Here is a 26,418-nt window from a genome sequence, read left to right on the forward strand (position 1 = left end):
TTCTCCGCCGTCTGTTCTCAGCACAGCATTCAGAAAGTAAGACAGGGCCGGAGTTAGGGTGAGGCAAGAGAGGCAAGTCAGACTGTTCTTCACCCTAGTCCCAGCCTCAGACCGCAGTCGGAGAATTGAAATCTTTCTGGAGGTAGGAGGTGGGGCAGGACAGACGGCCCTTGATGGTTCAGGGGTAGCAACAGACACAGAGGCCCCCCCCAGGGCAGTAGCAGCGGACAGGACATTGCTGGCCCGTAAAATGGAGGTTATGGGTCTTGTCTTTGAGGAACTCAGGAAGATCAGTGAGAAAATGGACAGAAACCCTGTCTTTGGTGGTGGTGCGGGCTGGGCTGGCAGGCGGGAGAGCCAGGAGAGGGGCAGGGGCCTGGGGCACGGGGCAGGGGGCAGTACTGCCTGGGGGAGGGGGCGCTCACAGGGCTCCCTCTGGTGTGGATGGTCCCAAACCGGTCATCCGACCGACAGGGCAGGGTGAAGCAAGTGGAGAATCTGAAGGAGATGGATGGGTGGGTAGGGGTGATCCCAGCAGAGGTCGGACCAGGTGATGGGGCCTTACGATCAAACCTGGGGACAGGGTCTCAGGGGCAGCACCACGGCGGAGAGGCGGAGAGGCGGAGCCAAGGGCAGAGGGGCAGAACCAGGGACGGGGAAGCTCTGGGCTCTGAAGGCAGGCGAGGCTGAGAGGATGGGGGAGGGGTCAGAAATCGGGGGGCGGGGCCAACGCTAAGGGGCAAGTCCAGGCCCGCCCAGAATAGGCCCAGGATCTAGAAACAGACATCTGGGTCAATGGGATTAGGACGGGTATCCGTGTAAGAGTCCTGCGGGGGCGCATCTGTCCCGTCCCTGCAGAGCCTGGAGGGGATCCTGCCCTCCTTCGCCCTCTTTTCTCGGGCCTGGGACAATGTGTGCTTGTTTTGGGGCGCATCTGGAGCTAGGCTCCTTGGGCCGGGATAGAGTCCCATTAGCCCAGGACCGGGCCAGAACAGGCCTTGGATTGATAGATGTGCCTCTAACCCTAACCTGACGGAGCAGCCACAGCTCGAATCCGCCTGCTCCCACCTCTCTGCAACCACTGCCAGAGCTCCCCCCCCCCCCCCCCCCCCCGGCTCAGAACTGGTACCAGGACCGGGAATCCTCAGTGCTGGTCCAGACCGCAGTTCAAGCCGTCAGCCTCCATCCCTCTTTCTCTGGGTCTCCCCAGGGCCATTAGTGCTGGGGTTCTGGCCAGCCCGGGAGAGGCAGGCAGGTGAGAGAGGGGCCCCGGGGTCTGACGACCGAGACCAGATCTCAGTGACTCCTGGGGCTGTGTTTTGCCTCGCCAGGCCTCATCCCTGGGGTTGGGGTGGGGCGCAGATCACAGAAGAGCAGAGTCTGGGTGGGAAACTTAGGTTAGTTGGACGTCCTGAACAAGAGGCCAGGTGGGTATAAAGCGGTTCTTCGCTGCCCCTGCAGCGGGGGCGTGGCCGGGAGCACAGAGGCTTGCTGTGTTCATCTCCCCCTTCATTTTCAGATGGTCGCACCTGTCTCAGAGGGAAAGAGTTTCAGAGCCTCCTGATTGGCTCCCCTCCCTGTTGTCCCTTCTTCGCTGCCAGGGTAGACTGATGAAGGGGTTGCAAGTGTGTGTGTGTGTGTTGGGGCGGGGGTGTGGGCCGCCGCATATGGTTTTTCATTGTAACTCTAAGGACAGACTTACAGGGAGCAGAGAGAAGTGGAGAGGAAGGTGGGCGCATGGTGTGTGTGTGTGTGTGTGTGTGTACACTCATGCATGAATTCTACGGACAAGCCAACTTCTGGGTTCAAGTATAGGCTCCATTACTTCTTAGCTGTGTCTTACCTTCCTCAAGGATAATAATAACCCTTCCTGAGGATAATAATAGTACTTGCCTTATGGATCACTGAGCATTTTGATACGTGTAATGACATTACAGCGTCAAACAGAGTAGATTTCCTGTCCTGCACCTCCCCTGTGTTCCACCTGTTCAACCCTCCCTGCTCCTCCAGACCTCTGGAGATCACAAGTAGGCAGAGAGACAGGCAGAGAGAGAGAGGGAAGCAGGCTCCCTGCTGAGCACAGAGCCCGATGCAGGGCTCGATCCCAGGACTCCGGGATCATGATCTGAGTCAAAGGCAGAGGCTTTGACCCATTGAGCCACCCAGGCACCTCATTTTCATGTTTTTTAATGACACTGTTTTTTAAATTTTCATTTCCAGTTGTTAATTGCTAGTGTATAGAAGTGTAATTCTTTTTCTTTTCTTTTCTTTTTTTTTATTAAAGATTTTATTTATTTATTTGACAGAGAGAGAGAGAGAGAGAGAAACAGCGCAAGAGGGAACACAAGCACGGGGAGTGGGAGAAGGAGAAGCAGGCTTCTTACAGAGCAGAGAGCCTGATATGGGGCTTGATCCCAGGACCCCAGGATCATGACCTGAGCCGAAGGCAGATGCTTAATTGACTGAGCCACCTAGGTACCCCTAGAAGTGCAATTCTTTAAAAATATTGACCTATACCCTACAACCTTGCTAAGCTCGTGTTTTAGTTGTGGTCGCATTTGTATAGATTCTAGTGGATTTCCCGCATAGATGATCACTGCGTGATTGACAGTTGGCTGATGTAGAGTGGCCACTGTGGGTGGGCCGGAGAGGAGCAATGGGAGAAGGTGGACATAGTAGCTTAAAAAAAAAAAAGTTCAAAAAAAAAGATTTACCTATTTATTTAATCGAGAGAGACAGAGAGAGAGTGAGTGTGGGCTTGTGTGTCCATGAAAGCTGGGGGAGAGGCAGGGGGAGAGGGAGAAGGAGAGAAGAAGACTCCTTGTTGAGCGTGGAGCCCATCGCAGGGCTGGATCCCAGGTCCCTGAGATCATGACCTGAGCTGAAACCAAGAGCGGGCTGCTTAATGGGCAGAGACACTCAGGTGCCTCTGGGCATAGTTACTTTTTTAATGAATGAAATGGGCTTAGGTGGGTCCGGCTAGGAGCAGGGATCCAGGGGAGGTGTGTCTCTGGAACCACAAGTCCAGAAGAGGTCCCTCCCGTCTTCCCCTGGCTGTCATTTCTCCAGCCCTCCTCTTGCGGTCCATATCCAGGAGATTCAAGGGCTCCTTCTTCTACTTGCTGCCCCTGTGCAGTTCTTGAGAGGCCTGGAGTGAGACCATCTGCTGCTCCTGTGGCTTCTGCCCCAATTTCCATTCCAAGCAGGGTTCAGGAGTAGCCCTGGGGGATTCTTTTTAGGTGTCTGTGCTCAGCTCTTCCCCTTTATGTCCAAACTGCCTACTGTTTCCAAGAGCCAAGAATCCCAGGAAGGAATCCAGGGGATTCACCCTGTGAGAGCCGGACCCCGGAGGCTCAGCAGGCAAGAGGCCTGGATTCTGACCTTGGCTCCACGAGAGTCCCCTTGAATGACCCCAGGTAGCCTCTCCCAGGAGCCTGGATTTTTTTGGTGAAACAGGGCTGGATCGAGGAGCTATGAGCCCCCTGTGGGTCTGAGGGCAGGGGAGGCTGGGGGAGGGTGCCGCCACCTTCTCCCCTCGTCCTGTGCCGTGTTGGGCAGTGGCTGGCCCAGAGTCTCTGGCAAGAGGACAGTGATAGGTCAGGCAGCCACAGGGTCTGCTCCACAAACAAGGAGAGGCAAGGAGGGGTAGAACTCAGCAGTCAGGCTCCCCAGCGGGCTCGGAATTCTGCCTGTGTCCTGCTGAGACCGCTCTGCCTATGGGGAGCAGGAACACCTTGGTGAGGCCACTGGGGCTTTCGGGTGCCCTAACTCTGCCTGCTAGCGTGCTCCCTCTTTTTGCATTCCCTGCAGGGCCAAATGCCTGCACTGGCCTTGGCTGAAAGGAAGGTGGGAAACAAATGGTTTGGGAACCAGGGAGCCTGGGATCTGGTCCCAATTTGCATCTGCTGTGTGACTGTAAACAACTTCCCAACCCATCTTTCCCCTGAGCACCAGACTACACGTCCAACTTCCTACTCAAAGTCTTCATTTGGCTGTCTAAAAGGCCCTTCAACTGTTAGATGGTCAAGGGACTCTTGATTTCTATCTCCACGTCTGCTCCTCTTCTAGGTCTCTCCATCCTGGCATGTGGTGTTTGGAACAAGCCAGTTGCTCAGGTGCAAGTGTCTCGATGCCTCCCGGTCCCTTCTTTCCCTACATCCAGAATATGAATCAGGATGCTCTTCGAAACACGTTTGGAGTCAGGCTCTCTCTGCATCTCCACAACCACTCCAGGCTCTTTCCACCTTTGCCGGTACCACTGCCCTCGATTCTGGTCTGGTCGTCCCATTTCTGCTCTTGTCCCTGGAACTCTGTACCCCGCCTGTTCTCCACGAGGCAACCAAAGTGATTTTTAATTTTTTTAAATTATTCTTTTAAGTTTTTTTTTTTTTTAAAGATTTTATTTATTTATTTGACAGAGAACACAAGTAGGCAGAGAGGCAAGCAGAGAGAGAGGAGGAAGCAGGCTCCCTGCTGAGCAGAGAGCCCGATGCGGGACTCGATCCCAGGACCCTGAGATCATGACCTGAGCCGAAGGCAGCGGCTTAACCCACTGAGCCACCCAGGCGCCCTCTTTTAAGTTTTTAATTCCGGTCAGTTAGCATACAATGTTCTGTTAGTTTCGGGTGTAGGATATAGTGACTGAACACTTCCTATATCGCCTGGTGTTCATCACAACAATTACACTCCTTCAGTCCCTCCTAGCTTCCCCATTACCCCGCCCTAAAGTGATCATTTATTTATTTATTTATTAAAAAAGATTTCTTTCTTTATTTATTTAAGAGAAAGAGAGAGTGCAAGCGCAAACACCGGGAGAAGGAGAAGCAAGCTCCCTTCTGAGCAGGGAGCCTGATGCAGGGCTTGATCCCAGGACCCTGGGATCATGACCTGAGCTGAAGGCAGATACTTAACCAGGTGAGCCACCCAGGCGCTTCCTCTCCCAACAAAGTGATCTTTTAAAGCCATAACTAAGATCATTTCACATTCTGCTTAAAACCACGCAGTGACATCTCACCATGCTAGAATAAAATCTGACCTCCTTGCAAATCCCTACATGATTGGTCTCTGCTGTCCTTCATGCTTCTCGTATGCCCTGTCCCTCATTCTCATCAGGGCCTTCGGGCTTACTGTTTACCTTTCATCTTTCCTGGGGAGATTTGCCTTATCACCCTGATCTTACCTAAAGCAGCTACCTAGTCATTCTCTTTTTCTCTACATTTTTTTGGGTCTCAAGTGCAAAGACACTTCCATTCACAACTCTATTATCATTTATCCTTGCAACGGTCCCTTATTTCATTATTAGTTGTTCATTATTTCTCTTTATTCCCATAACCCACTCCACCCAATGCCCTCCCTGCCAAAGTCAACTATTCTATTGTGTTTGATGTATATGCTTTCATTTAGATATGTTCTTGTAAAACATGTATATTTTGTCTGCACATAGTTTAATTGACCTCAGCGGTACAGGTAGCAGCGCTCGTTCGATTGCTCATCTCATGCATCGCTCTGTCTTGAAGAGATTTCCATGCTCTTGGGTGTTTGCCCGCCGGTATCAGTCTATGGTTTACCTAAAACCTAGCTTGCCGCTACCACCCGTGACCTCATAGGACACTGCACTGAATGTCCTTTCACATGAAGCCTTAGGGACCCTTGTGAGAAGTGCTCAGAGATACAGCCCCAGGAAGGGAATTGCTGGGTCACTGTATGTGTGTGTATGTTGCCCTCCAGAATGGTGGCATAGCCTTCACTCCCACCAGTGTTAAGTGTGGGCCATGTGGGGACGTAGGAGTCCTGTATTCCTTCATGGCCAAAGCACTTGGCACTTTCCAGCTTTTTAATGTTGCTGGTTTAACTGTGCAAAGTGATGATACCATTCTTCATGTGGTTAACGTTTTAGACTTCATTGTCTTTAAAATGCCTATTAACTCTTTTTTTTTTTTTTTTTTGCCTGTGTTTCTACTAGGGTTCTTCTTTTTTTCTTGTTGACTTGTAAGAGTTTCATGTATATTCCTTTTTTTTTTTTTTTTTACAATTTTAAAAAGATCTTTAAAAGAGATTTTATTTATTTATTCGAGGGAGAGAAAGCATGAGTGAGAGACAGCATGAGCAGTGGGGAGGGACAGAGGGAGAAGCAGACTCCCCACTGAGCAAGGAGCCTGACGTGGGTCTTGATCCTAGGACCCAATCTTAGGTCCCTGGGACCATGATCTGAGCCAAAGGCAGATGCTGAACTGACTGAGCCTCCCAGGCACCCCCTTAATATTCTTAATATTAGAACTTTGTCAGTGTTAAATGTTGCAAATATCTTCTTCCAATCTGTTGTTTATCTTTTAAATTTTTCATGTTCTTCAATAAGCAGAAGTCCATTTCAATATAATCAGATTGCTATCATCGCCATATATCTCTGGCCCTGTCTCTGTTTTTCTCCTTCTCTGTCTGTGTCTCTAAGCCCTCTCTTCAATTCTGTTTCTTGCACCATGAAGGCTGCACATAGACTACGGCTTTATTGTATGTCTTAGTAGGTGGTATAGTGAGTCTCTCCTTGATTTTCTATTTCAAAATTCACTTAGCAATTATGGTCTTTTTTACTCCATATACATTTTAGAGTATGTTTTTGGAGTTCTTAAAAACTAATTGAACTGAAATTCTGATTAGATTCCATGAATTTCTAGAAATGAACTTGGGGAGGATGGATTTTTTTTTTTTTAAGATTTTATTTATTTAGCAGAGAGACACAGTGTGAGAGGGAACACAGGAGGGGAGTGGGAGAGGGAGAAGCAGGCTCCAGCAGGGAGCCCTATGTGGGCCTTGATCCCAGGACTCCCGGATCATAACCTGAGCCTAAGGCAGATGCTTAACGACTGAGCCACCCAGGTGCCGGAGGATGGCATCTTTATCACACTGTCATTTATTTTTTTATTTCTATTTTTATTTTTATTTTATTTTTTAAAAAAGATTTTATTTATTTATTTGACAGACAGAGATCACAGAGCAGCAGGCAGAGAGAGAAGAGGAAGCAGGCTCTCCGCTGAGCAGAGAGCGCAATGCGGAGCTCGATCCCGGGACCCTGGGATCATGACCTGAGCCGAAGGCAGAGGCTTTAACCCACTGAACCACCCAGGCGCCCCTTATTTCTATTTTTAAAGATTTATTTATATGAGAGAGAGAGAGAGGGAACAGGGGAAGGGCAGAAGGAGAGGGAGAGAAGCAGACTCCATGCTGAACCTGTAGCCTGACATGGGGCTCGATTTTATAACCCAGAGATCCATACCTGAGCTGAAACTAAGACTGGATGCTCAACCAACTGAGCCACTCAGATGCCCCCGCATTATGTCATTTATTTATTTTTTTAAAAAAGATTTTTATTTATTTATTTGACAGGCAGAGATCACCAATAGGCAGGCAGGCAGAGAGAGAGAGGAGGAAGCAGCTCCCTGCTGAGCAGAGAGCCCGATGCGGGGCTCAATCCCAGGACCCTGAGACCATGACGTGAGCTGAAGGCAGAGGCTTAACCCACTGAGCCACCCAGGAGCCTGCACATTATGTCATTTAAAGAAGAGTATGGGATCTCTCTCCTTTTACTAAGAGAATCTTCATGATCTTAAAAGAGTTTAAAAAATTCTTGCCATGGAAGTCTTGGGTGTCAATTGCCTAGTGATACTTAGCTTTTGGCATTATTCAGAATGGTATCTTAATGTTCCAAGATTTTCTAGATTATTTCTCTAGGTTATTGTTATTGATTTTCTGGTAATTTGATTTTGTATCCCGCATCCCTGCTGAACTCTCTTCTGTTTTAATTGTTTGTTGCTTTTATTGGTTTATTTGGGTACATAATCATATTCTTTCTAAATAACGACATTTTAAACACTTCTCTTTTAAATTCCTTCTTTCTCTTTCTCTCCTAGTAGATCTCTGTTGGCCAGGACCCCAAGTACTAAGGTACACAGTTGATTCAGAGGTCCAAGAGAATGCACATAACTTTCCCCATCATGTATATGTATAGTATTTGCCTTGATGCTTACCTCTCTGGGTCCCTGATTTCCCTTAGATGGTTGGCCTAGTTTTCTTTTAATCTTATTCCAGATCTCTGGTGCTTTTAAGGACATTTTAAAATACTTTAAACTTTTTTGGGGCTTATTTTCAGTGTTATTTTGTTATTTTAATGGAAATAGAAATCCTTTTTCTAATTGATTTCAGAAGTTCGTTATAAATGCTGGATACAAATCCTTGCAAATACCTTCTTTTACTCTTTTCACATTATTTATAGTGAAACAGATGGCCAGAATTGAAAAAAAAAAACTCAAAGCAGAAAAATTTAATCAATGTTCCTGTTTTGGTTAGTCCTTTTTATGTCTTAAGAAATCCTTTCCTCTTCAGAAGGAATTAATTTTTGTTTAAGATTGAAATATGAGTTGCACTTTATTTATTTTGCATGTGGGTGAGTAGATGTCCTGATACTATTTATTGATTGGTCCATGTTTTATCCAATCATCTGCAATGCTCCTCTACAGCTTTCTCCCGTGTGGGGGTCTGTTTCTAAGCTTGGTCTTCTTTCCCACGGGGCAATTTGTTTTTTCCTGATCCATCATCAACTGTCTTAATTATTACATTTTTATAATAAGAGTTTATGATATGCCTTGATTTCTGGTAGGGAAAATCCTTCTACTTCATTCTTTAAAAAAAAAACAAACAAACTACTGTAGGGGTGCCTGGGTGGCTCAGTCCGTTAAGTGTTCAACTCTTGATCTCAGCTCAGGTCTTGATCTCAGGGTCATGAGTTCAAGCCCTGTGATGGGATCCATACAGGGGGTGCAGCCTACTAAAAAAAAAAAAAAAAAAAAAAAAAAGGAAGAATTGGAGCACCTGGATGGCTAAGTTGGTTGAGTGCTAAGAGAGAATTTTGCTTGTCATTCTTCCTCTCCCTCTCCCTCTGCCTCTCCCCTGGCTTGTGCTCTCTCTCTCTCTCTGAAATAAAGTCTTAAAAAAAAAAAAAAGAACTATCTTAGTTATATGTGGCCCATTGCACTTTTTTAAAAAATCTTTTTTTTTTCCTAAAGATTTTATTTATTTATTTGACACAGAGAGAGAGATCACAAGCAGGCAGAGAGGCAGGCAGAAAGAGAGAGGAGGAAGCAGGCTCCCAGCTGAGCAGAGAGCACAATATGGGGTTGGATCCCAAGACCCTGAGCTGAAGGCAGAGGCCCAACCCACCGAGCCACCCAGGCGCCCCCCCGTTGCACTTTTATATACATTTTACAATTTACTTTTTATAGTTTTTGGAAAACATCCATTGGAATTTTTAAGAAGATTTTATTTATTTATTTGAGAGAGAGAGAGATAGCATGAGTTGGGGGGATGGGCAGAGGGAGAGAGAGAAGCAGACTCTCCACTGGGCAGGGAACCCAACAGGGATGGGGTGGGGTGGGTGGGGTTCAATCCCAGGACCCCAAGATCATGATCTGAGCGGAAAGCAGATGCTTAACCAACTGAGCTACCCAGGTGTCCCTAGAATTTTTTTTTTAAGATTTTCTTTTCTTTTTTTAAAGATTTTATTTATTTATTAGACAGAGAGACAGAGAGAGAGCAGAAGTAGGCAGAACAGCAGGCAGAGGGAGAGAGGGAGAAGCAGACTCCCCACTGAGCAGGGTGTCCAATGCGGGGCTTGATGCCAGGACCCTGGCATCATGACCTGAGCCAAAGGTAGGCACTTAACCGACTAGCCACCCAGGCACCCCTAAGATTTTGTTTTCTTTAAGTAATCTCCACACCCAATGTGGGCTTGAACTCACAACCCTGAGATCATATCCTGTAGCAGCTGAGCCAGCCAGATTCCCCTCCATTGGGATATTGATCAGAATTGCACTGAATTTATAAATCAGTATTGGAATGACTGACATTTTTGTATTATCTTATGTCAATTATGAGTTGACCTCAGATTTCTTATCCATGTATATAATATATTTATTTAAGTTTTTGAAATACCTTTCAGTATAGTTTAAAAATTTTATCAATATAGGAATTAAAAAATTAAAATTTCTAACTACTTTTTACCAGAGCAGAGAATGCAATTGATTTTTTATTTATTGCCCTTGTATCCAGCCATCTTGCCAAACTTTACTATTTCTAATAATTTCAGATTTTTGTAGAGACAATTATATCTTCTGTAAATAGTACCAGTATTGATTTTTCCTTTCCAGTCCTAGTTCTGTTATTTGTTATTGTTATCCTGAACACTGACCACACTTTCCAAGATTATACTGATTAGAGGAAGAGACAGCAGGCACACTGGCCTTTTCCCAAGTTTAAAGGAGATGCTTCTAATGTTTCACCACTAAGTATAATGTTTGCTGTGTATTTTTGGCAGATATTCCACATCAAGTCAAGTTTCTTTCTATTATCTGCTTTATTAAGAATTTTTAATAAACATTAACTTTTATTAAAGATTTTTCTACTTTTATTAGGGTTATAATCTATTAATATGATGGTATTAATATATTTTCTCAGGTTAAACTACCCTTGATTTCCTGAGATTGACTCTTCATAGTCATAATGTATTATTATTATTGTTTTTTTAAAAGATTTTATTTATTTACTTGACAGAGATCACAAGTAGGCAGAGAGGCAGGCAGAGAGAGAGAGAGGGAAGCAGGATCCCTGCCAAGCAGAAAGCCCAATGCGGGGCTCAATCCCAGGACCCTGGGATCATGACCAGAGCCAAAGGCAGAGACTTAACCCACTGAGCCACCCAGGTGCCCCAGTTTTATTTAGGATTTTGTATCTGTTTATAGTGATATTGTTCATAATCTTTATTTCACAACAATATTCCTTCGGATTCAGTATCAACTGTTTTCAGAGAAAGAATCTGAAATAATTTCATCTTTTTCTCTTTTTGGGGGAAGTGTTGGTATAGTATTGGAAGAATGGTTTTTTAAAAGTGTGGTGGGGGGCGCCTGGGTGGCTCAGTGGGTTAAGCTTCTGCCTTCGGCTCAGGTCATGATCCCAGGGTCTTGGGATCGAGCCCCGCATTGGGCTCTCTGCTCAGCAGGGAGCCTGCTTACCTTCCTCTCTCTCTCTGCCTGCTTCTCTGCCTACTTGTGATCTCTGTCTGTCAAATAAATAAATAAAATCTTAAAAAAAAAAGTGTGGTGGAACTCACCTGTGTTATTATTTGGGCCTAGTGTCTTCTTTGAGGCAAGATTTTAAGATTTCCTATTTAGACTTTTACACTTTATTCTAGAATTAGTTTTCCTATATTATCTCTTTTAAATTCATCAGCATAGACTTGTTTATGAATATTTTGTGTCTTTGTAAGTACTCTAAAGCTGTAGTTCAGTTTCTTTGTTTAGTCTTTTTTTTTTTTTTTAAAGATTTTATTTATTTATTTGAGAGAGAGACAGTGAGAGAGAGCATGAGCGAGGAGAAGGTCAGAGGGAGAAGCAGACTCCCCGTGGAGCTGGGAGCCTGATGCGGGACTCGATCCCGGGACTCCGGGATCATGACCTGAGCCGAAAGCAGTTGTCCAACCAACTGAGCCACCCAGGCGTCCCTCTTTGTTTAGTCTTAATATTTGTTCATGTCTTCAGTCTATTTTATTTTTTGATTATTGTTACCAAAGATTTGTTCATTTCATTGAGATTTTCAAAGATGAATTTTTTTGTTTTGTTGACTCTCTTTTTATTTTTGTTTTCTATTTAATTTATTTCTGGTACTATTATTATTATGTGTGTTTTTACAGGTAAGATAACCAAGCATTGGACCAGTTACTTTATATGCTGGAGCCATATTCTTTTTTTTTTTTAAAGGTTTGTTTATTTATTTAAGTGGGGGAGGGGAAGAGGGAGAGAGTGAATCCTGAAGCAGACTCCCCATGAGAGTGGAGCCCAGTGGAGGGCTTGAATGGGGGGCCCTGAGAGCATGGCCTGAGCTGAAATTAAGAGTATGACGCTTAACTGACTGAGTCACCCAGGTGCCCGCAGAGACATATTCTTAACCATTGTACTTTCTTTGGTCTTAAAGTGTATTTTGACTCCTATCAGCACAGCTACCTAACTTCTTCTGGTCAATATTAGCTTGGTTTATATTTTTCTATTTCTTTTTTTTTTTTTTTTAAAGAGTTTATTTATGGGGCGCCTGGGTGGTGCAGTGGGTTAAGGCCTCTGCCTTTGGCTCGGGTCATGGTCTCAGGGTCCTGGGATCGAGCCCCACGTCGGGCTCTCTGCTCAGCGGGGAACCTGCTTCCTCCTCTCTCTCTGCCTGCCCCTGCCTACTTGTGATCTCTGTCTGTCAAATAAATAAATAAAATAAAAAAAAAGAGTTTATTTATTTGTTTGATAGAAGACACAGTGAGAGAGGGAACACAAGCAGGGGAGTGGGAGAGGGAGAAGCAGGCTTCCCGCTGAGCTGGGAGCCTGATGCAGGGCTTGATCCCAGGAACCTGGGATCATGACCTGAGCAGAAGGCAGATGCTTAACGACCGAGTCACCCAGGGGCCCCTATTTTTCCATTTCTTTATATTTAACATTTTCATGTGCTAACATTTTAGATCGGTCCCTAAACTGCATGGAGTGGTAAATAAAATTAACTTGAAATATCTCTGCCTCTTAACTGGTAGGTTTAACCTATTTACATTTATTTTGGTGACTGATATAGTAGGAATCCGTGACACTTCTAACTTTCTGTCTTAAACTTGTCTTAATTTTTTAAAAAAGATTTTATTTTATTTATTTGACAGAGATCACAAATAGGTGGAGAGGCAGGAAGAGAGAGAGAGCCCAATGTGGGGCTTCATCCCAGGACCTTGGGATCATGACCTGAGCCGAAGGCAGAGGCTTTAACACACTGAGCCACCCAGGCTAAGTGTCCTTTTCCACTTGCTGTGGGGACTCCCTCAGCCTCTCACCTTCTCAGCCTGTCCTGTCTTCTCAGTCTGTATCCATCCACCAGTTTTTCCGTCTCTTACCTGAAAAGGAATGGACCTACCACAGTGGCAGAGGCAGAGGTGGTGAAAGCAGGGGAACACAATAGCTGCAAGACTGAGGGCTGGTCTAGGTCCTTGGTTAGATCCTTCCACAGACTCATCTGGGAAAGCTGCTTGGATAGATGAGGCTCAGGACCTGGGGTCCCCTAGGGATCCATATCCCTACTCCTTGCCCTGGAAACCACCAGATGTCTTAGGTTCTAGGGTGATGGAAAGGACAGGCAGAGTCCTTGTGGGTTGTCACAGAAAGTCCCAGGTTCTCTCCTCCATACTCAGCTTGGCGTCCTCTTCCATCTTTCCATTGATCTTGGCCACTCTCTGCCCAGGGCCACTAGGGTGAGATTCAGCCTTCCCTAGAAGTAGCAGAGGGTGGACTCAATGAAGAACCTGTGGGTTGGGGGCAGGAGGGAGCACCATTTTAAGCTGGGCTGACGAGTTGTTGTTGTCCAAGAAGGGCATAGGACAGACCTGGAAGACAACTTGGAGAGGTGGAAATTATTCTGACCTGGGAGTTTGGAGCCCTGGGTTCTACTCTAAGGATTGCTACTGTCTTCTTTGGAGACCTGACACAAGTCTTGCTCCTCTCTGGGCTGTGATCTTCCCCATCTATCAAACTGGGCATTGATTCTTTTTGATTTCACCTACTTTGGTACAAGGGGGGAAGAAAGGGAGTTCTAGGAAATGCTCTGCTCATCTTATTCACTTATTGTGAAACCTCTACCTTACCCTCAGGCCCCATGCACATGGAGTAGATGAAGACAAAGAAGGACAGAGAAACCAACAGTTGCAAGTGGTGCCAGTGGGGCACAACTTAAGCCATGCCAGCCAAGAAGAACTGGCCAAGGTTGGGTATAAATCCAATTAGGAGGTTCAGACCTGGTCAGGCATGGATGGCGAGCCACTCAAGGCCTGGGGAGAAGAGTGGAACTCAGATCAAAGTCAGGGTTTGTGCAGGTGTGTGTGCATGTGTGGTGCTGTAGTCTCTTCCAGGTGGATATAAGGATCCTTACATTGGAGCAGAAGGACTACTCTCTTGAGCTCAGTCCTGCTTTGCACCTCTAGACCCCTCAGAGGATAAGGCAAGGGTGGTTTGATCAATGGTAAGGTTCTGTGTATGTGTGGAGCAAGGGATGGGCTGGAAGGGTTTGAATTCCCAGGCATACTCCAATGCAGCTTCTCCAACCCAAATATTCATATTTTCAGGCTTCCCCCAAACATTGTTTTTGCCCACAGCCACTCTTTCTGTACTTGCTTCAACCCAGTTTAATTCAACAAACAGGGCGCCTGGGTGGCTCAGTGAGTTAAGCCGCTGCCTTCGGCTCGGGTCATGATCTCAGGGTCCTGGGATCGAGTCCCACATCGGGCTCTCTGCTCAGCAGGGGGCCTGCTTCCCTTCCTCTCTCTCTGCCTGCCTCTCTGCCTACTTGTGATCTCTGTCTGTCAAATGAATAAATAAAATCTTTAAAAAAATCATTCAACAAACATTTAGGGTTGCCACACTATGCCATGCCCTTTGCTTACCCTTGGAAATAGAGATGAATGAACCCTGCCCTCAGGGTATCCTACACATCTTTTATTTCCTCCAATTGATCTTACTTTCTGGCTTCATATATTCAGTTGTATATTCTATTCTTTATGCCTAGAACTCTGTTCCAGAAACTTATTCCCTTTCACTTTCTGCTTCAATTTTTGGTCAATTCTGAGCTTAGATGTCACTTCTTTGGGAGAAATTTTCCCAATTCTGAGGTCCCACATCACCCAAGATGGCTCCCATCACAACTTTAAGCACACTAATTTGTAACTGCTTGGCAGTCTTCCCCAGGAGACTGTTAACTCTTTGTGGTCATTGATAGTGTCCTCTTGTTCATTTTGTATCCCCAGTGCAGGGTCTGACACAAACTGCCATCTGAAATTGTGTTCAGTTGGGCACCTGGGTGGCTCAGTTAGTTAAACATCTGCTTTCAGCTTAGGTCATGATCCCAGGTCCTGGGATTGAGTCCCGCATCAGGCTCCCAGCTCACTGGGGAGCCTGCTTCTCACTCTGCCTGCTGCTCCCCATGCCTGTGCTCTCTCTTAAAAAAAAAAAAAAAAAAAAAAAAAAAAGAAAAAGAAATTATGTTCAATAAATGAGTGTTGAATTAAAGGCTCACAGTTTGATAGGCCTCTTTAAGGAACACCACTTAATTTCTATAAAGTCTTTACTCAGTTAATCTTTTCAGGGATCCCTAAGTATCTGGGATAGATTCCAGCCCTTAATGATCAGAACTACCAAAGAGGCTGTAATCTTAGTTTCTTTCTGCCCTGGGTGTTGCCTACCCCAAGAGAGGCTCTGATAGACGGGGATGCTGGGATAGATGGGCTCTTTTAACTCAGGGAAGGAGCTAAGGTCTGAATTTGTCAGGTCAGCTGGCCCATTGAATCCCTGTGACTCAGGAGTCCCCATGAGACTGGCCCTTCCCAGACCCTTCTCACTCAATATTAGAGAGTTGCTCCTGAAGCCAGTCATAGCCATGCCCGAGAGAAAGAGGCAAGCACAATGGGCTGGGAAGTTGGGTGTAAAGGAAGAAGACACCGGTGACTGCATATGGGTTCAGATCAACCCTTCAGGCAGCCCAGCATGTGGCTGGGAGAGGAAACATGTATGGAGAGCACATGGCTTCCTCCTCTGGCCCATTTCCCCGGCTGTCTTGCCCTTGGTGCCTTGGGCAATCTAGCAGATGCATGTGAGGCTGCCCAGATGTGACATAGGTGGATGCAGAGATGGAAAGTAGAATACGATAAGGTGAGGTCTGTCATCTTAAGGCCCTGAGTACAGGGAGGTTTGTTGTGTTGCTGCTGTCCAGGGTCCTGACACATCCCAGCGCACCTCCGTGGAGGGGCCCACACCCTCTTATCAGAATCATAGCGGTGTATTTATTTAAAAAAATTTTTTTTTAAAAAGATTTTATTTATTTATTTGACAGAGAGACAGGGAACACAAGCAGGGGGAGTGGGAGAGGGAGAAGAAGCCTTCCCGCTGAGCAAGAGCCGGATGCAAGCTTCTACCCAGGACCCTGGGATCATGACCTGAGCATGAGGCTTAATGACTGAGCCCCCAGGCACCCCAGCGGTGTGTTTAAAACAACTCAGATGATGAGTCCCGGTCTAGTCCTGTAAGGTAAGCTAGAAACCTATTTTTTTAAAAAAATATTTCATTTATTTATTTTAAAGAAAGAGTATGAGAGGGGAGAAGGTCAGAGGGAGAAGCAAATTCCCCATGCTGGGAGCCTGATGTGGGACTCAGTCCCCAGACTCCAGGATCATGACCTGAACCAAAGGCTGTCGCTTAACCAACTGAGCCACCCAGGCGCTCCTAGAAACCTAAGTTTTAACAAGTTTCCAAGGCTTGGAAACTGATGCTCTGAGGTGTGCTTGGTACTGTGGCTGTTGGTCTATAGTGACTCCTATTAGATGATTCCCCAAAGATAGTGATCTTTAATTTAAAAAAAAATAAATTGCAATGTTTATGGTTTGGAAAATGAATATGGCTATGACTAATATTTTGTGAAGAATAAAGCTCATTTTGAATACCTTTGATCTGCAATGACATTTCTAATATTTGAAAATTTTATTTTTTAGACCAACACCTCCATTTTATAGAAGGAAAAACCAAGTCTAAGAGAGGTTGTGTAGCTTCCTCATGGACTCACAGTTACATGTAGATCTGAGTCAGGAAACCTAGATTCTTGTCCTTCTTTGTCGCTTTCTAGCTATGTGATTGTACGTTTTTCTTTTAAAAGAGCAAACATTAAATATTTACTTGTTACAGTCATAAAATAACAAATTGTCACAAAAGCTAAAAAACATATTAATGAAAAGTGAAAACTTCTCTTCTTTCTGATTCCACTCCTTGGAATTCACAACTGACAGCTTTCTTGGGTTCTTTCTAGACAGTTTGGATATGTTATTTAATATCCTTGAACTTCAGTTTTCTCATTGGCAAAATGCAGATAATACTACCACTTGTACTGGCTTCACAAAGGTATTGTGAGAGGTAAATGAAATGAAGTGACACATGGGAAATGCTGATTGACTGTTGTGTGATTCCTACAGACATTCCAGACATGGTTAGACTTGGATGGATCAGTCACGTGTCCCTCCCTAGATCCTCAGGGATGCCAGTCTCCCTTCCATGTCCAGCCTAGAGAGCCCTTTGCTCCAGATCCAGCAAAAGCCTGTCTGCCAAGGTCCCAAACATCAAGCTTGCAATCAGCATTCCTGCCATGAAAATGGATTGGCTCAACGGGGGCAAGGTCTTGTGTGTGCACACAAGGTCCAACTGTGAGGAAGGAAGAGCTGGGTCAAGGAGAGCTGGAGTGGCCTCAGGGAAGCCCCACTCTTCATCTCCTGGTGGGGCTGAGGGTTCTGAATTGGGACCAGCACTTACAGAGTGCTTCCCTCTCCCTGCCACACAATCTTTCCCATCACCTTCTCCTGGCGAGATTGATTCAAATTATTTCAAAATATGTAAAAGTTGCCTTTTGGGATGCCAACTCAGACTGCTCCCCCTTCCCTGGGCTCTAACCCTTCACCCTCCTTTAGGGCTACTGAACCTGACCCTCTCTGGGCATAGCTGAAGAAACCTGACCCAGGAGCTGGATTAAGCTAATCAGAATATGTTTATTACAGATTTGGAAATGTGACTCAGAGAAGCAAAATTTATAAAGATACCTAAAATAGGGTAGGAGGGACAAGTTTGGAACAATGTAGAAATGGAATTGAAATATGAGAAAGTAGGAGAGAGCAGGGAGAGGGGAGAATGAAGTACTCTAGTCAGAGAGAAGTCACGGAGAGAGCTCAGTCAGCGCCAGAGAAATAGGGTTGAAGAGCTCCCTTCAGCTACCTGATCCCAGTCTCTCACAAGGCTGGGCTCAAGTTCTTGACCTTGGGTTCTCTGAAATACTTTTTCATCTTTCTATTAATTTTCCATAAGCAAATCTGAGAGGGTTGTGGTTATTTGCAGTCCTGAAATAACAGCAATTGGATACTGTAACTGATAGTTTAAATTTTGTTGCTCTTTTTAATGACTATGAAGAAAAAATTGTCATTTTGAAAATAGTTCTATTCTAGGTGGAGTAAAACAGTTCTGGAGCCTGCAGAAAAATCATATTGCTGACAGATGTGCCATTAGAATTAAGTCAAAATAATAAATAGATGTGGTATTTCTTTTACAAGTAAGCCCTAATTTTTAGACACTTTTGAATGTATTTTAAAACTGTCATTTCTTTTGTTAACAGAAATAAGAAAAGGGAGCTGGAATGACCAGGACAATTAGGGAATTCGCTCTAGATGTGTTAATATATATCCAAATGAATTCATCTTTCAAGTGTATTTACTTGATAATTTTGATTTGGTTGGAGAGAAATCCTTATTTGTGAATATAATTATTACTGTAGGACTTTTACCATAGATACACACATTCACATGTTGTAGAATTTGGGATGTCAACATTTGAATTCTTTCTCCTAAGAGCAATGGACTTTATTGCTGTTTTATTAAAATAACTGTTATTTCATAGTTCTATATGTTGTCTGATATATCTTTAATTTGAAAAAGATGATGGGGGCTGTGTCAGGCTGGGAATTAATTTTAACAATATTTTAATGGAAATACGTGAATGGAATATGACTGTAGAGAGGCACATGGGACACACTGTGGTGAGTGGGTTAAGGATATTATAGACAGGATGGAAGGATAAGAAGCAAGATGTAGGAAAGAGGGAAGGAGTCAGAGGGGTGCAAAGAGAATAAGGTCTGTATGCAGTTTAGTGATGAAACCTATATGTAGTCCAGATTAGAAATTGATCCATGATACAGAATACTCAGAAAGAATTTCTCTGCCTCTCGTTCACTCTAAGATGATCGTCACCTACAGAAATAACAGTTGCATGGGGCTTCTACCATCCTAGGGTTAGTACTGGCTTTTGCCACCTGTGTTCTCTTCATGTGCATCTGAAACCCCAGATATCAGACATTGCTGTGTGCTCCTGGGCTTCGTGTATACGTTATCACTAACAGGAAACAATCTCTTGGAAAAAATGATGTTGGGTTTAAGGGTGACTAAGAAAATTGCAGCCTTGGATAGCTCTGGACTGCTAACTTGAGAGAGATTATGATAAATGACAGCTGCTGTGAGACTGATTCAGGAAAAAGAAAAGGAGAAAAAGAGAAAACAAAAAGGCAGTGGAACCAGGAAGTAGAAAGGTAAAGTGGTGGCTGTTCACATCTGCAGAACCGGACTGAACAAGGAGACTCAGGCTGGGTCATTCATAATAACTTATGCCCTCCCTCCCCTACAGTCACTGGACCAAGGGTAGGCACATGACTCAAGACAGCCAATAAGTCTTTCATAGAAGGTTTTAAAAGCTGGAGCTGAGAACAGAAACCCTTTTTCTCCCTGGTGAGAAAGTCATTAAGATTGAGCTCGGATGGGGTGCCTGGGTGGCTCAGTGGGTAAAAGCCTCTGCCTTCAGCTCAGGTCATGATCCCAGGGTCCTGGGATCGAGCCCCGCATCGGCTCTCTGCTCAGCAGGAAGTCTGCTTTCCCCTCTCTCTCTGCCTGCCTCTCTGCCTACTTGTGATCTCTGTCAAATAAATGAATGAAATCTTAAAAAAAAAAAAAAAGATTGAGCCCAGAATCGCCAGTGGCCATCTTGTGAAGGTTTCTGTGCACAGTGGACATGCACAGCATGCAAAGAGAAGCACAGATGAGAGCTAGCAAGGGTCCTGATGACATCCGTGGTCTTGGTTACTATTGTCCCTAGAGCCAGCTCCTCCTCTGCATAACTTGTGGTTGGGAGACTATATGGTCTTTTACTGTAAGATTAGCTTGATTTAAATTATAGCCATTAGTAAGAAAGGATTCTGACTAATATAGTTCAGATAGAAGCTGCTAGTTATTGCTCAGGACATTTTAATTGAGAAGAAAACAAGGAAAAGAGCTCAGGCAGGATTTTATTATAACCCATACACCTATAGCCAGGATCATTTTCTTGTTATATTTATTTATCTTCTGCTTTGCATTTAGAGTGCTGAAGCATCCCTTTGAGTTATTGGGTCATGCCAAGGGGCAGCCTGGGCCTTGTTTCTCTCAGGTGACCTGTGCTGTTGTGCCTACCAGATACAGCCATGTGGCCTGGGTAGGGTGTCTTCACTAAAATCAGGCTTCTTGCTTAAGCCCTGTTAATTTGTGAGCCATTTCATTTGCTTCACAACTCAGAAGGTCCAGCTTCACACTGGGTTATAAGTAAACTTCCTATTGTCCTAATGAAATATTCTCTGGTGCAGGCATAGGCTTTGACATTATTGGCTCAAGGAAGAGGTACCCTGGCTGTGCTAATGAAATAGGACTCATGCTTATGTGTGGTGGTGGATGATGGTTCCATCCACCATGACTGTTGGAAGAGGATTTGATTATCTTTGGCATCTCTATACATCTCAGGGATTGGGAGAACTATGTGCATCTGACTTTGTTGGTCATCGACACCAAACATGATACATTACTTCCCAATCTCCATTTTGAAGGAGATCCAAGGTGCTCACCCAGATTCTTTGTCCTACATGGCAAGAAATAGGAAGATTGGATCAAACTGCCTGTTCTTGGGGCACCTGCATGGCTTAGTCGGTTAAGCGTCTGCCTTCAGCTCAGGTCATGATACCAGAGTCCTGGGATCCAGCCCTGTGTTGGGCTCCTTGGCATAGGGGGAGAGTCTGCTTCTCCCTGTCCTTCTGCCTCTTACCCCACTTGTGCTCATTCTCTCTCTCACTTTCTCTCGCAAATAAATAAATAAAATCTTAAAAAAAAAAAAAAACCCAAACAACTGCCTGCTCTTTTGAACATATGAGCAAGCGCTAGGTTGATCGATCCTGTAGTATTGTCAACCTTGGAAAGCAGAATGTAGAGTATTTTTTTTAAAGATTTTATTTATTTATTTGACACACAGAGAGAGAGATCACAAGTAGGCAGAGAGGCAGGCAGAGACAGAGAGAGAGGGAGGCAGGCTCCCTGCCGAGGAGAGCGCCCGATGCGGGGCTTGATCCCAGGACCCTGAGATCATGACCTGAGTCGAAGGCAGAGGCTTTAACCCACTGAGCCACCCAGGTGCCCCCAGAATATAGAGTTTTAAGAAGGGAAATGGGGAAGCAGAATTGGAAGGACTGATAACATACAAATTAAGATGGGTGGACATGGATGTCTTAGAACTTGGGTTGAGGCTGGTAAGTAATGAAGAAAATCCCCACAACTATGCATGGAGGGAGATGGCATGTGATGCCTGCTTCCCTCAGAGAGGGGAGAACTAGCCATGCTTAGTTACCTTCTGCTTCTTTGTGCTGGGGCTTCTAGTGGGAGTATGGCTTAACTCTGATCAATGCAGACAGATGCTGCATTAGCAAGTTTTGGGACTAAGCTCTACCATAGCCTTTTCTTAGGACATCTCTGCAAATTCCTGACCAGTAAGCAGTGGGCTACATAATTCCACTACATTGTGCCTTGGCATGATGAGTAGATGAAGGGTGGGCTCCTGAGTCAGTTGCAGGGTAAGGGGAGACGCATCAGTGTGCTTGCACTGAGCCAATCAGAGCCTTTTCTAAGAATTTGAGTTAAGATACACAGAAAATGAAGCAGATCTGGGACTGGTGATCATGTTACAAGATGAACATGCAGACAAAACGGGCTGAGGAGGGACCTAACTGTATAGAGACGCCTCCGGTGCTCCAGTTCCCGGTTCCAGTTTCCACGAGGCCTGGACATACTTTGTTTCCCATCACTGGATTCCCTAAAATCTGTGAATCCTTACAAGAATTCCCCCATTTCCCATGAGCTGATTCAAGAGATCTCCTCTTCCTTGTGACCAAAAGACCATTGACTGAAACAGTGGTTAAGAGCATGATCATTGTGACAGCTATGAAGTGTGGAAGTGTAGAATTCGGCTGGATGAACCACTTTGCTAGGTTGACTCTGCTGGTGTGTGTGTGTGTGTGTGTGTTTGAGGGGCATTAGATCACTAGAGATGAAAGGACACTCCGTAACTCTATTCTCTTTCCCATCTTAGTTCCTTGGCTGCTCTCCATGTCCTGGTCTCAGCTGCTGAAAGCTCTTTTTAGATGAAGTCAGAAAACTGTTTTTGTCTCTAGGACTCTGAGCCCCGATATTTCCTGCTCAGGAATAGTCCCTTTGCCCTCTACCACCCACGCACCTCCTTTCCTGTGAGGGCTTCCATAATCTCCTATATCAGAAAGTTTGCAACTCCAACCACAGTTCTCTTACCACTCATTTTGGGCAAAGGTCCTCATATCTCCAGCACTTTCCCATACTTAGGCAAACTCGGGTTAGGGTCACACAGTCTGTGTCTGTGTGTGGGGATGGTAAGATGGAAATGCAGAGGTTGGAAGGGGGTCAGGGGGCCCAGACACCCTCACCTCAGTCACAATGGTGGAAGGGAAGGTGCTGTTGTTGTAGATCTAGTCACTGACGCAGAGCTCTGTGGCCCCCATGCTGTTGGCCTCTGGGCTATTGGGAAAGGGTGGACCCTATTGGGGAATGGTGAAGGGGAGGCAGGACCTGGGCTGTCCCTGCCTGTCTTGCCCTTGTTGAGATTGGCATTGGCAGGTGGGCAACAGAGGTGCGTGGGGATGGTGGCAGTGAAATTCTGTATAAAATTGGGCAAATATGTCAAGATCAGGGGGAGGACCACCATTGTGATCTGAATCTTCTGGAGGCAGCTGACACCCCCCATCTGTTGCAGGAGGTCGCTGAAGGCCATGGGCAGGACCTAGCAGAAGCAGCTGGGCTGAGGTCTCCTGGTCCTTCTATCTGTTTTCTGTCTCTCCATGCAGAGGGAGGAGGAGGATTGCACTTTGTCTCTTCAGCTCATCAGTTCCTGGGTCTGCTGTAGCCCTAGGCTTCCTGATGACCAGCAGTAGCTTTTATAACTTCTTTAAGACTCCGGAGACAGAGAGAGAGCGAGCGAGCAGGGGGAGGAGCAGAGGGAGAGGGACAAGCAGACTCTGCACTGAGTGTGGATCCTGACACGGGACTTGATCTCATGACCCTGAGCCAAAGTCAAAAGTCAGATACTTAACCAGCTGAGCCACCCATGTGCCTCTATAATATTATCAAATTTAATCCAATAATATATAAAAAGGATAATACATCTTGACAAAGTGGGGATTATCCCAGGAATGCAAAATTGATTTAACTTTATTATTTAAATATTAAATTAAAATTAAATTAGTATTAAACATTAATATTAAATATTAAATAAATATTATTATTTTTTTTGTTTCAAGTTTCTATTTAAATTCCAGTTAGTTAATTAACATATAGTGTAATATTAGTTTCAGGTGTAGAATTTAGTGATTCATCACCTACATACAACACCTAGTGCTCATCACAGTGTCTTCCTTAATATCCATCACCCATTTTGCCCATCCCCCAGCCTACTTCCCCTCCAGCAACCCTCAGTTTGCTCTCTATAGTTAAGAGTCTGTTTTATGGTTTACCTCTCCCCCCCCATGTTTATCTGTTTTGTTTCTTAAATTCCACATACGAGTGAAATCATATGGTGTTTGTCTTTCTCTGACTGACTTATTTCACTTAGCATGATACACTCTAGTTCTATTCAGGTCATTGAAAATGGCAAGATTTCACTTTTTTGATGGCTGAGTAATATTCCATTGATTCTATCTATATATATACATATATGTATATATACATATATACATACACATATATACATATACATATATATGTGTATATATACACACACACATATATACATATACATATACACATATACATATACATATACATATATGTATGTGTATATATATATACCACAACTTCTTTATCCATTTATTAGTCAATGGCCATTTGGGCTCTTTCCATAATTCGGCTATTGTTGATAACGCTGCTATAAACATGGGGGTGCATGTGCCCCTTCAAATCAGTATTTTTGTATTCTTTGGGTAAATTCCTAGTAGCGCAATTGCTGGATCATAAGATTTAACTTTAACTATAAAATAATCAATGTAATTCATCATGATAGTAGATAAAAAACACTGTATGATCATTTTGATACATGCAGAATGAGCATTTAACAAAATTCAATAGCCACAGCACCTATGAAAAACATTTCAGCAAACTAGGTGTAACAAGGGACTTCTTCAAACTGATAAGGGACATCCATGGAGAGACATCATACTTAAGAGTGAAAGACAAAACGCTTTCCTTCCAAATTCACTCTCACCAACATTGTTTTGGAATGTAATAATGTAAGTAAAATAAATGAAGGAATTCCAGAAAGGAAAGAAGATAGACATCTGCCTTTATTTGCAGGCAATATGATTGTTTGAACAGAAAATCCTAAGGAATCTGCAAAAGAAGTTACCAGAATTAATGAGTGATTTTAGCAAATTTTCAGGATGCAAGGTATGTATACTAAAATCAAGTGTATTTCTATATAATAGCAATATTCAATTGGCACTTGAAATAAAAATATCATTAATATTTGCATAAAAATATGAAATGTTTAGGGATAAATTTGATAGAATATCTGTGAGACATATAAATTGAAAATTGTAAAACATTGCTGAGAGATATTAAAGAATATCTAAATAAATGGGGAAATATATCATGGATTGGAGCACTTAATATTATTAAGATGTCAGTTATTTTCAATATGCTCTATAGATTTTTTGTAATACAAACTTAAACTGTTCCAGTTTTTTTTTTTAAAGATTTATTTATTTATTTATTTATTTGACAGAGAGAGAGAGAGAGAGAGAGAGATCACAAGTAGGCAGAGAGGCAGGCAGAGAGAGAGGAAGGGAAGCAGGCTCCCTGCTGAGCAGAGAGCCCGATGTGGGACTGGATCCCAGGACCCTGAGATCATGACCTGAGCCGAAGGCAGCGGCTTAAACCACTGAGCCACCCAGGCGCCCCTGTTCCAGTTTTTTGAGGTCAAAATTTACAAGTTCTTTTAAAATGATTTATTTATTTATTTGTGTATTTATTTATGTATGTATTTATTTTTTATAGAGAGAGCAAGCATGAAGGGGGGAAGTAGCAGAGGGAGAGGGAGAGGTAGAATCTTAAGCAGGCTCCATACCCAGTGGGGAGCCCAATGCAGGGCTTATTCTCACGACCCTGAGATCGTGACCTGAGCCGAAATCAAGATTTGGCTTTCTAGCCAACTAAGCCACCCAGCTGCCCCTGATTTTAAAATTTACATGGAAATGCAAAGGTTCTAGACTGGCCAAGACAACTTTGGAAAAGCTAAACAGTGTTAAAGAAGCTACACTATCTGTGTTCAAGACTAATTATGAAATTACAATAATCAAGATAGTGTGGTGTTCATGCAAAGATAAATAGATCAGTGCTATGGGATGGAAAGTCCAAAAATAGAGCCACACACAGGGACATTTGATCTTTGACCAAGCTGTCTAGCCAATTAATTGATGAAAAAAAGTCTTTGAGCAAATGGTGTTGGTACAGTTGGATATCCATACGCAACCTCTTTCCTCACGTTATTTACAAAGATAACCTCAAAATAGAACACAGACCTAAATATAAGAGTTAAAACTGTAACATTTATATAAGAAAGCTTAAGAGAAAATTTTTGTGTCCTTTGGTTGGCAAAGATTTTAAAAATAATACACACAGTGCCTGGGTGGCTCAGTTGGCTGAACATCGGACTCTTAGTTTCTGCTCAGGTTGCAATCTCATGGGTCTTGGGGTGGAGCCCTGTGTCTGGCTCTCCACTCAGCAAGGAGTCTGCTTGAGATTCTTTCTTCCTTTTTCCCTCTGCCTCTCCCCCACTCATGCATGCACGTACACTCTATCTTTAAGAAAAAATAAAATAAGACATAAAAAACATGAACTATAAAAGAAAAACCTAGTCAGTTGGTCTTCATCAAAATTTTAAAACTTTCCTATTCAATGGCTTTAAAAAATATTTTATTTATTTATTTGAGGGACAGATCACAAGTAGGCAGAGAGGCAGGCAGAGAAAGAGGGGGAAGCAGGATCCCTGCTGAACAGAGACCCCAGATGAGGGGCTCGATCCCAGGACCCTGAGATCATGACCTGAGCCAAAGGCAGAGGCTTAACCCACTGAGCCACCCAGGTGCCCCTATTCAATGACTTTTTAAAAAGATTATTTATTTTTATTTTTTTATTTGAGAGAGGTAGAGAGAGTGCACAAGCAGGGGGCAGGGACAGAGGGAGAAGAAGGAGAAGCAGACTCCATGCTGAGTGGAGAGCCCAATGCAGGCTTCCATCCCTGGACTCAGGATCATGACCTGAGCTAAAGGCAGTCTCTTAACTGCCTGAGTCATCCACGTTCCCCTAAACTTTTGCTATTCAAAAGTCACTGATATAAAAATGCGAAAGCAAGCTATAAA

The sequence above is a fragment of the Mustela erminea genome, chromosome 9 (assembly GCF_009829155.1).
Source record: "Mustela erminea isolate mMusErm1 chromosome 9, mMusErm1.Pri, whole genome shotgun sequence".
In the NCBI taxonomy this organism is placed as follows: domain Eukaryota; kingdom Metazoa; phylum Chordata; class Mammalia; order Carnivora; family Mustelidae; genus Mustela; species Mustela erminea.